Source organism: Schistocerca nitens, chromosome 1, assembly GCF_023898315.1.
Source record: "Schistocerca nitens isolate TAMUIC-IGC-003100 chromosome 1, iqSchNite1.1, whole genome shotgun sequence".
NCBI classification, from domain to species: Eukaryota; Metazoa; Arthropoda; class Insecta; order Orthoptera; family Acrididae; genus Schistocerca; species Schistocerca nitens.
In genome coordinates this window covers 653737723-653751347 of record NC_064614.1, presented here as the reverse complement: position 1 = coordinate 653751347, position 13625 = coordinate 653737723, and the positions used below count along the sequence as shown (strand labels likewise).

At 47.2% G+C, this 13625-nt stretch overlaps 1 pseudogene; it reads right to left on the bottom strand.

Moving 5' to 3' along the window:
* Nucleotides 1-11201: 11201 nt before the first annotated feature.
* On the bottom strand, nt 11202-11319 carry LOC126209987 (5S ribosomal RNA; annotated as a pseudogene).
* Between the last annotated feature and the right edge of the window lie 2306 nt (nt 11320-13625).

Sequence of the window (13625 nt, the reverse complement as noted above, 5' to 3'; positions counted from 1 at the left end):
TTTCTGAAGAAGAGAAATTTGTTAACATCGAATATAGATTTAAGTGTCAGGAAGTCGTTTATGAAAGTATTTGTACGGAGTGTAGCCATGTATGGAAGTGAAACATGGACGATAAATAGTTTGGACTAGAAGAGAATAGAAGCTTTCGAAATGTGGTGCTACAGAAGAATGCTGAAGATTAGATGGGTAGATCACATAACTAATGAGGAGGTATTGAATAGAATTGGGGAGAAGATGAGTTTGTGGCACAACTTGACAAGAAGAAGGGACCCGTTGGTGGGACATGTTATGAGGCATCAAGGGACCTGTTTCTGTGTTTGTGCTTCTGTTGTGTTGTTTTGTGTTGTCTCTGGCTCATCAGCCACCGCCTGAAATCTGTTCGGGGTGGGTTCTACTCCCCGGACCGCCGGAAGTCTCAGCTGGCGAAAGGTTTTCCTCGCCAGCACGAAACCCTCCGAGTCCTGCCCGGTTACGCAGTTCGCGTCCAGGACGATGGTTTCCTGGTTCCCTCCGTGGGCGACAACAAGTGCTGTCGGGGGCGCAAGCTCCTCAGAGGGTGTGGGAGTGGTTGGGGTAGGGGTGGTGGACGTTTTCTTACTCTTGGAGTGCCTATCTTTTCGGTCTTTCCTTGCACGCCACTGTTTGGAGGAAGTGGATTTGTGTGTAGGGGGGGGGGGGGGGAGGGATTTTAGGAATTTGGATCGGGTAGAGGGCTGGGTTGAGGCGGTGGGTTTTGGGAGGATTTCGATCGGCAGACGGGACTTCTGCTTGCCTTTACTGAGGGACGCTATGAAATCTGGGAGTTTGTTTTGGGCGTTGGCAAGCAGGAGAGGGCTTAGGACTAGGGAAGGAGGGGCGGGATCACAAGTACTGACTATGTATGTAGATGTCGGCGTTTTGTGTAATATTGCGTTCTGTGTTCTCGCCATGTCTGGAGCGGAATAGGGGCTGCAGTGATCGCAGGCACTATTTTCCTACACAGTATCATATGCCCGCTAGCAACTCGCGCTGTGATGCTTTGCGGAGACAGGCCGACGCAAAACCACACAAAGGCAGTTTGCTCTTAACTATAGAAACAGTAATTCCTTCAACTTCTGTGGGCCAGGCGCCAATCACAGTAGTGATCCATGAATCAGAGCTCTCACTAAGAACTAATGTTGGACAGTCGCTAATCCCCAAAGGTCTTAGGGCAGTGACTTTACTTCTTCAGACTGTCTTCTTTTTTTTAGAAGCTTGTTTCAGTTGTCACGAAAGAAGTATATACTACCATTAGAACAAAACAAAGTTGGTGTCGTAATAAGGCAACGGTAAACGGTAAGAATTTATTGCGAACATCAGGAAAATCGGCATGTTCCCAGAATGAGATTTTCACTCCGCAGCCGAAAAGAAAAGAAAAAAAAAGAGCGATAAGTGGATCCCCTCCACGCACGCCCACACCGGCATGATTGTCAACTCAAAAGGTCTTCTACCATCTCTGCATAAGGGTTAGTTTGCCCTAAAGTAAAGTGTCGCAGGATGTGCGTACTGTGATGTTTGCGTACGCATACAAATCAAATGTTTCAAATGGCTCTCAGCATTATGGGACTTAACATATGAAGTCATCAGTCCCCTAGAACTTAGGACTACTTAAACCTATCTAACCTAAGGACATCACACACACCCATGCCTGAGGCAGGATTCGAACCTGCGACTGTAGCGGTCGCGTGGTTCCAGACTGAAGCACCTAGAACCGCTCGGCCACACCGGCCGACGAATATGCATTCATCTGGAGACAGATTGGGTCGAAAGTCGAACGAAGTCTAGCGCCTTGAAGGGCAATGGGGGTGGGGGGGGGGAGGAGGAGAAGTGCCAAGGCTAGCACCATGGGGAGAAAAAAAAATCTCTGCGATAGTTAGGTCGGGTAGCAAGAGCAGCAGCGGATGCCTTGCTGACTGCGACAGGTTATGCAAGGGTAGGTTATGTTAATAGCGGGTATCGTGCAAGAGGATACCGTGTCAGTGCCATTGGTCGTTATAATAAAATGAGTCAGGCTGCGCAGTGCGTTGCCTTGAGCCCTCTGTTGGGTCGTTCGACAGTGACTTGGTAAAGCATCATGAGGTTGGTGATGAACGACAGCAGCTCGCTGTTGGTCTGCGTCCCCTGTTACTGCGTGGCGCAGTTCTGCCGCAGCTGCTCCTCGAGCAGCTCTGCTTGATCGGCGTACTGCGCCGCAGATTCATCGGAGAGCTGCAGGCCGTTCTCTCGCGCATGCGCGATGTAAGTTGCCCTTTTGTCTCTTCTTTCCCTTGCGGAGGCTGCCCTACGGCTGTCGGCGACTCTGCCTTTAACGTTGGGGCGGCGGCTGTCTTCTTGGGACCCTTCCCCTGCGGCGCCGCGTGATGTAGTTGCGAAGTCTTGGGCGCCTTGTCATGGTCAACGCGGCTCCCCCGGTCGGAGGTTCGAGTCCTGCTTCCTGCATGGGTGTGTGTGTTGTCCTTAGCGTAAGTTACTTTAAGTTATATTAAGTAGTGCGTAAGCTTAGGGATCGATGACCTCAGCAGTTTGGTCTCATAAGACCTTACCACAAATTTCCAAATTTTCCCTGCGGCGCTGCTGGAGCGGCCGGTGGGGCAGGCACCCGAACGTCCTTCTGCGAGGTCGCAGGAGCGTTCGCAGTGGTTCAAACCCCTTCCTTCTGGACGTAGGCATTGGCCTAGGACTGCAAGCAGTTGCCTCAAGGCCTTTTCCTTCTCTGCAGCTACGGCGGCTGCGAAGGCAGCCCTCTCAGCCCTCTCAGCTTTGATGGCTGCTGTGGTTTCCTCCACGGCGGTGCTGAAATCGACGCCGCTGATCTTCTCAGGGGCAGGAGCCGCATCCCGTCCGTCCGCGACCGAGCGAGGTGGCGCAGTGGCTAGCACACTGGACTCGCACTCGGGAGGACGACGGTTCAATCCCGCGTCCGGCCATCCTGATTTAGGTTTTCCGTGATTTGCCTAAATCGCTCTAGGCAAATTCCGGGATGGTTCCTTTGAAAGGGCACGGCCGACTTCCTTCCCCGTCCTTCCCTAATCCGATGAGACCGATGACCTCGCTGTCTGGTCTTCTCCCTGAAACAACCCAAACCGTCCGTCCGCTTCCGTGCGGTCGTCCCCACACCTGGCGGGATTGGGGGGGGGGGGGGGGGGGCGAGCTGCTTCTGCGCTGTCCCTCTGCTGAGCCGGGCTGGTCTGCGACCGTCGTTGACGTTGACGTCGTCATCTCTTCCGCTGCGCCGGTGCGGCCGCGGCCGCCTCGCCGCCTTCGGTACCACTACGGCTCGAAAAAGCCGGCCAGCCGCGCCAGCTGGTGACGTACGGTCCGCCTACCAGGAGCAAGCCGGCAGTACTTCTCTGCCGCGGTCGCAAGCGCGGTTGTGCTCGCCGGAGCACCTGCCGCACCGCGCCGCGTTGCGGCAATACTAGGCGGCATGGCGCTTGAAGCACGGGGGCTGGGGGTCCATGGCGGTCGGGAGAGCTTGTGCCATAACAGGGAAGCCCAGTAGCTTCCGCAAGCAGAAGATGTCGCCCTCGCTGTCGGCCGTTTGCGCGGTCACGGCGTAGAGCGGCGGCATTCTTCTTGTTGGTCCCGTTGTGCAGCTTTGCGGTTGCGTTACCGAACCCGGCTCGTAGTAGCGCTTCACGGACCGCTGCCTCGTCACAGCTCCGAGGCAACCACATTAGGAGTGCCATAGTCGCCTTCTTCTTTCCGCAGAAGGCGGCTTCTCACTCGCTGGCGGCGCGTCGACGATGTGGGCGGCCACAGCGGTCTTGATCGCCCTGTGATCGGCCAGGTTTGCTGCCAGAACGCAGATCAGCGAGTCTGTGTCGACAGACTCGTAAGCCATCTCGTTCCGGGCTAAGATCTTCATTAAGTCGAACAGCGCCGTCCAACCGCCTCTGCGTTTAACATACAAAGAGGGGACGGGCTGAGACTCGCCTTCTCGGTTCTTCTTGGCTTGGTCGGCAGATTCAGTGAGTAGTACAACCGAAAGCACCCTCATGGCAGCAGGTTTCTTCTGCGTATTCTTCTACCCATGCTGCGGCGCGCAGGACACGAAAATTTACTTGCGTTGTTAAAACAACTCGCGATAATTTGCTTCTCGCAGCAGCGACAGCACAGAACTTCTGCGTAAGCTCTCATCGGCCAAGAAAGCGCAGCGATGCGCACACCTCGCTGGCGCAGGCCGAACTGCACGCGCCACTGCACTGATATGAAACTTCAGGGAGATTAAAACTGTGTGCCGGACCGAAGCTCGAACTCGGGACCCTTGCTACACACAGATTGTAGAGCACTTTTTCACGAAAGGCAAAGGTACTGAGTTCGATTCTCGGTCCGGCAAACAGTTTCCCATAAGAACGAGAGTTGGATCTTAAATAATGGCTACTATTTAATCACAACCATACAAAAGAGTTACATGTTTACACCTGTTACTGTCCTTCAAAGCAGTCACCAGCGTTGTGCAGAACCAGTTGGCAGCGATATGGAAGGCGTTGTATACCGTTAGCAGAGCCTGTTCTGTTGATGATCCGAATGGAGCGGTCTAAATTTATGGTAATTCTCGTGTACGACTGTGATGGTGTTATCCTAACGCATTACGTTCCTCCACGGCAGACCGTCAGTGCACAGTATTATTGTTCGGCTTTGGAGCATCACCTGTGTCCAGCTTTGCTAAAGAAGCGGCGCAACTTTCTGCGCAACCCACCCATCATTTCGCACAGCAATGCGCGGGCGCTTACAGCGCAAGCTGTGGCTACTCTGTTCGCTCGATGGGACTGGGAAGCACTGTACCATCCACCATACTCACCGGACTTAAGTCCTTGTCACTTTGATTTGATTTCGAAAATGAAGGAACCACTACGTGGCATTCGCTTCAGAACTGTTCCAGAGATTCGACAGGCAGCAGACCGCTCCAGTCGCACCATCAACAGAACAGGCTCTGCTAACGACATACTACGCCTTCCACATCGCTGGCAACGGATTCTACACAACTCTGGTGACTATTTTGAAGAACAGTAGCAAGTGCAAACATGTAACTCTTTTGTGTGATTGTGAATAAATAGTTGCACTATTTAAGTTCCAACCCTCGTATTTAACAGTTGCGAAGCGTTGCCGGATTCGCTAGTAATACATAATGAGGAAACGTTGTTACCAAAAACTGCAGACGTACGCTATGTAATACTGAATTGGGAAACGTCGTTAGCAAAAATCTAGACAAGTTGTTGCCAAATTTTTTCATGATTATATAATGAACAAAAAAAAAAAAAAGGTTCAAATGGCTCTGACCACTATGGGACTTAACTTCTGAGATCATCAGTCCCCGAGAACTTAGAACTACTTAAACCTAACTAACCTAAGGACATCACACACATCCATGCCCGAGGCAGGATTCGAACCTTCGACCGTAGCGGTCGCGCGGTTCCAGACTGAAGCGCCTACAATCGCTCTACGACACCGGCCGGCTATAATGAACAATCGTACGTATACATAAGGAAATGTTTTCAGCAACATTTCGAGAAGTTTTTAACTGCATGGTTTCAGATCTTTGCATAATATTGTTATAAAAATGCGTACGGACCTAAGCTACATACTTTCAAATATGATGTGACTTTCGGGTTTTTATAAATTTAGGGGTCTTAAAACGTTATTTTAGAGTTTTTATTTCGTCAGAGGTACCAAAACGGCGCACCGGCGCGTACCGTCACAAATCACGCACTGTATATACATAATGTATAATGGGGAAACATTGTTAGCAATGACCGATTCCTTTCGAATATTTTACGCAATAATAAACATTTTAACGGATATAGTAGCACGTTTTTCAAGTGTGTGCGTGGGGGGGGGGGGGGGGTGAGCTCGCGTGTATGTGTGTGCGTGTGTGTGTTTGTGTTTGTGTGTGTGTGTGTGTGTGTGTGTGTGTGTGTGTGGTGTGTATATGTGTAGCGGATAATCGTTCTTATCTAAAATCTCGAAAAATTCTTGACCGATTTCCTTCAAATTGTTACACAATACCAGGATAAACACTCAGACCGGTATAATATATATATATATATATATATATATATATATATATATATATATATATATATACACTCCTGGAAATGGAAAAAAGAACACATTGACACCGGTGTGTCAGACCCACCATACTTGCTCCGGACACTGCGAGAGGGCTGTACAATCAATGATCACACGCACGGCAAGGCGGACACACCAGGAACCGCGGTGTTGGCCGTCGAATGGCGCTAGCTGCGCAGCATTTGTGCACCGCCGCCGTCAGTGTCAGCCAGTTTGCCGTGGCATACGGAGCTCCATCGCAGTCTTTAACACTGGTAGCATGCCGCGACAGCGTGGACGTGAACCGTATGTGCAGTTGACGGACTTTGAGCGAGGGCGTATAGTGGGCATGCGGGAGGCCGGGTGGACGTACCGCCGAATTGCTCAACACGTGGGGCGTGAGGTCTCCACAGTACATCGATGTTGTCGCCAGTGGTCGGCGGAAGGTGCACGTGCCCGTCGACCTGGGACCGGACCGCAGCGACGCACGGATGCACGCCAAGACCGTAGGATCCTACGCAGTGCCGTAGGGGACCGCACCGCCACTTCCCAGCAAATTAGGGACACTGTTGCTCCTGGGGTATCGGCGAGGACCATTCGCAACCGTCTCCATGAAGCTGGGCTACGGTCCCGCACACCGTTAGGCCGTCTTCCGCTCACGCCCCAACATCGTGCAGCCCGCCTCCAGTGGTGTCGCGACAGGCGTGAATGGAGGGACGAATGGAGACGTGTCGTCTTCAGCGATGAGAGTCGCTTCTGCCTTGGTGCCAATGATGGTCGTATGCGTGTTTGGCGCCGTGCAGGTGAGCGCCACAATCAGGACTGCATACGACCGAGGCACACAGGGCCAACACCCGGCATCATGGTGTGGGGAGCGATCTCCTACACTGGCCGTACACCACTGGTGATCGTCGAGGGGACACTGAATAGTGCACGGTACATCCAAACCGTCATCGAACCCATCGTTCTACCATTCCTAGACCGGAAAGGGAACTTGCTGTTCCAACAGGACAATGCACGTCCGCATGTATCCCGTGCCACCCAACGTGCTCTAGAAGGTGTAAGTCAACTACCCTGGCCAGCAAGATCTCCGGATCTGTCCCCCATTGAGCATGTTTGGGACTGGATGAAGCGTCGTCTCACGCGGTCTGCACGTCCAGCACGAACGCTGGTCCAACTGAGGCGCCAGGTGGAAATGGCATGGCAAGCCGTTCCACAGGACTACATCCAGCATCTCTACGATCGTCTCCATGGGAGAATAGCAGCCTGCATTGCTGCGAAAGGTGGATATACACTGTACTAGTGCCGACATTGTGCATGCTCTGTTGCCTGTGTCTGTGTGCCTGTGGTTCTGTCAGTGTGATCATGTCATGTATCTGACCCCAGGAATGTGTCAATAAAGTTTCCCCTTCCTGGGACAATGAATTCACGGTGTTCTTATTTCAATTTCCAGGAGTGTACTTTTAAATGAAAATGATCAAGTGTCCTGTTAAAACCAAAAATTCTGTGCTGTGAAAATGTACAGTCAGTTTCAACTATGACATCAGGGCATTCAAAAAATTAGACAAATTGTTTGTCCCATATATATTTAAATTGTATAGCATACACAACTTCTTACTTTTTTCCTTTTTCTCGGACTCGTTTTTAACCGAAAACAGGGAAGTTGCATTTATGGGTTATCAGCTTATGATTAAAACAGGATTACGGAAACTGAATCGTCCAAAACTTTGTAGTCCTACTGCCACTGAAGCTGCTTTCCTCACAGATCCAGCCGCTGATGAGGTCTATCTCATACCTCACATACCAATGATTCAAACCGATTTACCCGTTCATTTTAGCGACTTCTGTTCCCGATTAACGTGAATAGGGTGAAGAGGAGGTGGAGAGATACTCCTCCGTCCTCAAACGATGGCTGTGTCATCCTCTGCCGACTGGCTCACTGGATGCAGATATGGAGGGGCGTGTGGTCAGCAGGAGGTGGGGGGGGGGGGCTAGAAATTGACATGAGGAGGGAGGATAAAGAGAGGGAGGAGGAGGAGTAGATAGACAGAAAGAGCAGGAAGAAGAGATGGAGGGAGAGATGGCGGACAAAGAGATTATGACGCACATCCAATTCCCGTTGATGTCTAGCAATTGCGTACTATTGCCGGGTTTGCTAGATTATTGTAAACACGATTTGCATGCGAACAGATGTCAATCTGTGAGGACGGGAACAACAGCTTCAGATGACTTGATTCTAATAAATAGTGTGGACATGATATTGACGACGCCATGTCGAAGTGTAACAGTTAGCTTTTGTTTTTTGGTGAATTGTAACAACCAAATATTATTCATAGTTTTTGTTTGTACCGGTCATCTCAATTCAGAAATGTGAAACTGGTGGATTTGATAGTTCTATTCATGTCAAAATAACGAAACATAAGTAGATCTCAGTCTGCTGTAGTAGATGGCAGCGCCTCAAACCCACGATGGTTAAAATCCTCAATGAAAATGAGTCCTGCACAGTCGCTGGCGGAACTGTTCACGACTACATGATCGCTTATGGACAGAGCGTACCCTACGAACCAGAGATGTTCATGCTGCTAGTGATTCATTCTGCAGAGTTCGCAAAGGTCCTTGACAAAGTAAACCTCAATAATCTTCAATATTAGAATGGAATTTGGTTTCGGCGCTAAGTTCTCTGGCACAATTATAGCTTTGTTATCCAACTCCTGGTCATACAGAAGGAATACCTAAGGAATGAGCGTAGAGTACTGCACACATCTCCAACTTCAAACCAGTATTTTCACGTGATTTCAGTACAGCATAACCCAGTTTGTTCACCTTTTACAGTAATACTATAAGACCGAAACTTCAACATTATAAGTATTTGTTGTTTTTTACGCATTTATTTATTAGTATCACATGTGGTGAATAATAGTGGCTGCTACAAACGCAAATCGAAAGGAGGAACACTTACTTTTCATAAGTAAGACAAAGTGATGTTTCTTTGGAAGCTCCATACGTTAGCGACAAAAATTTTGTTCGGCGTATCTGAATGCTTACTTCGCAGATATTCAAATTTTATGTACTGAGTCACGCTTAATGATCAGCAGTAGTATCAAAGTGGGAGAGTTCAGTCAATATGTTAGTTATGAATAAATTACACATGTTATGTAGTAACTGTCGAACTCCGGACTAGGTGAAATCTTCTTAAATCTTGATTCAGTGCCACCGTCTATTAAATCAGTATTTCGACAACTTGGACTTACAATCAGAATTTCTTATACATTGACAGTACATCGGAGAAGAGATTAATCATTAGCATGCGTCTTTATTTGGGGCTGACATTTTGTTCAGACTTTGGTATTCAACCAACTAAACAAAAGATGCTGTTTCCAAATGGTTCAGATTGGTTCTGAGCACTATGGGACTTAATATCTATGGTCATCAGTCCCCTAGAACTTAGAACTACTTAAACCTAACTAACCTAAGGACATCACACACATCCATCCCCGAGGCAGGATTCGAACCTGCGACCGTAGCGGTCACGCGGTTCCAGACTGAAGCGCCTAGAACCGCACGGCCACACCAGCCGGCCTGCTGTTTCCAAAAAGATTCGATATATATGTATATATATTGACATTATTGCAATACATCGCGACGGGTCATTTGTATTCCTTGCAGCCGTGGAGCCGTGTAGGGCTCGAAAGTCTCTTTCCTCTGTTTGCGATGACGTCAAGCACAGTGCTATATTCTTAATACATAATGAAGTTAATTCTCACCCTCGAAACGACCTTTCTGCCTATACGCAGAACTATCTACTCTTGTTTATTTATACATTAAGCTATTATGGGATTAACCTATTTATCAAATGGTTTTTTTAGTAAAATTAGTATCAATAAAATACAGAAAATCTATTACCCTCTCCCCTGCCACCACATATAAATGAACAAGCGTCAGGCTACCTTAACCAATTTTAAGAAATAATTCCTTAACGTGGAAACAACTTCAGTTATTTACATTACAACTTCTATGCTGTCATCCAACATCTCTTTTTGAGGCCTTTTTCGGATCAACATAAGCCTGTATGTTTTATGTACAAAAATATATCTCTACAAAGTCATTTTGCTATCAGAGCATTTTACCATAGACTATAGGTAATTAAGAAAACAGATAAAACAGTTCGTTTGCCCCCTGAAATACAGCAGTTCCATACAATAATTGATAATTCGCTTATCATATTTGCCTTTGAGAGATCTACAATGGTTGTTAAAGTGCTTCGTCCCAATATTAATATGTCTGCATTTAAGAGTAGTGCAATAAACGAAAGACTGTCTTTCCAAACCGATTCATATGCTGTGTAATTACCAATTAAAATTACATTACAAGGGCTGCAAACTTTCTACTGCAGTGCTACCTGCAGCTACCTTCAGCTAGAGTTATTATCACAGGTTGTATAGAAAAGATAAAGGACATTTTCGCGTAGTTAAAATATTCCAGATGGACAGAGGGAGGATAGGACTTAACACCATATAAGGGGAAGAAAGATAGGAAAAAGGAGAATTAGAAGTGTAAGGTCCTAAGAAAGACAGAAGGTAGACCCCAAAAACTGGCACCCTCCCACCATACACCCGGAGGGGGGGGGGGGGAGAGCGGGGGGGAGGGTGGCTCTTCCGTAGTAGGTTAGAGAAGAGTGTTCTTCTACAAAACGGACACCAGAAGTGGTCCCTATCCCCTACCATAGAACGTAGTGTAGCACAGTTACCTAGCTATATTTCTGAAGAGAAACAGAAGAAAAAGATATTTAAGATTACGGAATTAGGATCGTACAATGATAATTTCTCCCTTCTGTAGAATGGGAATGATTTCTGCTTAACAACTATGTAAGAAACAAGGTACAATACATTTCCCTATAAAGCTTATTCAGCCTACAGCTACCCCAAACTCTATCCGTCCCACAGGCCTTGGAAGGCCCAACGGCACCGATCGGCCGCCATTTCATCCTCAGCCCACAGGTGTCACCGGATACGGATATGGAGGGGCATGTGGTCAGCACACCGCTCTCCCGGCCGTGTGTCAGTTTACGAGACCGGAGCCGCTACTTCTCTATCAAGTAGCTCCTCAGTTTGCTTCACAAGAGGTGAGTTGCTTGCCAACAGCGCTCGGTATCCCGGATGGTCATCCATCCAAGTGCTAGCCCAGCCCGACAGCGCTTAACTTCTGTGATCTGACGGAAACCGGTGTTACCAATGCGGCAAGGCCGTTGGCACAGCTGCTTTTCCAAGGGAAATATAGAAACCCTCAACAGGTGTGGTTAAGAAAGGATAAAAATCCCCGATAACACTTACCAGCAATTTGTACAAAACCCTCCCAAAAAATTACATATTTTTTACTCTCCAAAGAAAAATTACATTTTGTAAACTATCAGTAGGTTAGGTATATCATTTATCATTTCAGTATTGTTGGACCGGTATATATTACAGTATTATATAGCAGAATGAAATTGGAAAATAAAAACAAATACGCTTCGACCCAGCATGCATGCATGCTAACCAAAAACCTGTTCACTTCACTAACTGCACAGCTCTATTCTCATATACTGACAGAGGTAGTTGCCGTACATGTGATTACAGTGTTGCCAGGCTGTCAGTCTTTAACTTCCATTTACTGCCGCAAATACGTGCAGAACGAGTGACATTTTTTGTATTGGTAGTATGTTAGAAATCGCTCTGTGAGGTCCGACTGAACGAAGTTTTCTTCAAATGTGTATCACATTTAAAGATGGCCGTTTTTGTAGTTCGCATGTTACTTCCGTATCAAAATGTATTCCTTACCACTGATCGGTACAAATCGCTCACGCTCGTGCGTCTTCAGTACTAGAAGACAAAAATCCTGTAACACGGCAGTGGCTGTGCCACTTACCAGTCTCTCCCTGAGGTAACAACGCAACTTTACTTAGCTCACGGCCGATTTTACCGACATCAGTAAAAATTAAACGTATTTCGATCTCTCTACTGAGAAAGAAGCATTCTTAAGACGCTCTTAACGTCAGTTGACGGTTTCGGGTTCGGCTATTGTCCGCTATATGCATCTTACTGTAAAATAAGGCTCAGAACCGCGGGCCGCAAGGTTGCTTTCATCGGGCCGCGTGTGGCCTGCAGGGAGCAATGTAACAACCGTTGGTCTATGTACTTCACCTTGTTAATGTGCCATTCTGCGAAAACTCTATAGCCATTTTATGAGTTACTACTGTATGATTTTGAAACTAAAAACTCTAGTTGTAATTTCTTTTGTGCGCCGTCGATCCAGTACTTAGATTTGAAAGCAGTTTTAAAATAGAGATAAGTTTTAAAATCTTCGAATTATAGTATACCCAATTGTGCTGTGTCACCTGTCATATGACTTATTACAAATCGCATCTTATTGTAATCTGTCCAAGATTCTGGCAAGATACCCTCAAAAGATTTTAGAAACAGTGTAGGATGAACGTGTCTTGAAGGTGTAAATCTGGGGAATTTTTTATTCAGGCCTCTACTTAGTATCGCAGTAAAGTCGTCATAATTATTGCTCACTATTCTACTCTTTGTTAATCGATATTCTGCTACCTTCCTTAATTTTTTTTTGTTTCTTCTAAACAAAATATGAATATATGACCCTTTATTGTGGATGCAGTAAAATTCCCGCTGCTATTCGTTGTTCAAGCTCCTCACCTACAAGTGTAGCTGTGGGAGGCATGGATCAATTTTCGAAAAAGCCTTTAAGCCTACTTGTGGGGCGGCGGGTAAAAGTTAATCATTTGTTTTTTCGCCGCTTTTCTCACGCGAGCCTGGCAACTAATTCTGTGGTTAGCCAGAAAGCGAAGGGAAACATACTGACCTTAGTTTCTTCTCTGCACGGCCACATTCTGGTTCAGCCCACTGAAAGAAAAGTTTATATCCTCCTATTTCTTTGCGGGATCAGGACGTCGATTTTAAATAAAAGTATAAAGTTCCAATCAAAATTATATTGTATAAAGTTTCTCCCATACAACACTTGGAAATTCACTATTTTCAATTGAAAGCAAGTCTTTCTATTCCAACACACAATTAGCTGTTCAGAGGCGACCTCTACGGTACGTGCCTACCAGATTGTCTTTCGCCCTGACTAAAATTACTCAATGAAAGTTTGCAATAAATGTTCAAAATTAACGCTCGCCATAAAAGTGGAAATAAAGTCACCACTTTCCACGCGGAATTGGTAATTCTCATGGACGGCACATTAACAGTTACTTCGGCGAATTCTAAGCGATCCAGGACGGTACACTCCTCGCGAGTTCACTATCCGTTTTTACAGCAAAATACGCGCTTTGTCACAGCTCGGCTCTGACGTCACCCGAGGCAGAGCGCGAGCCGACGTTTGACAGACGTGGATTTTACCGTGGCTGAGTGCGAAGTGAACCCCTCTCGGGCTGCATTTATATAGGTGCCGGAGTTGTCTACGCCTATGTGCATATTGCAGCAGCCTCCGAACGACCGCTTTCTCGGACACATAAACTTTAAGAATATAGTTACGAATTACTTCAGAAACCTCCTAAT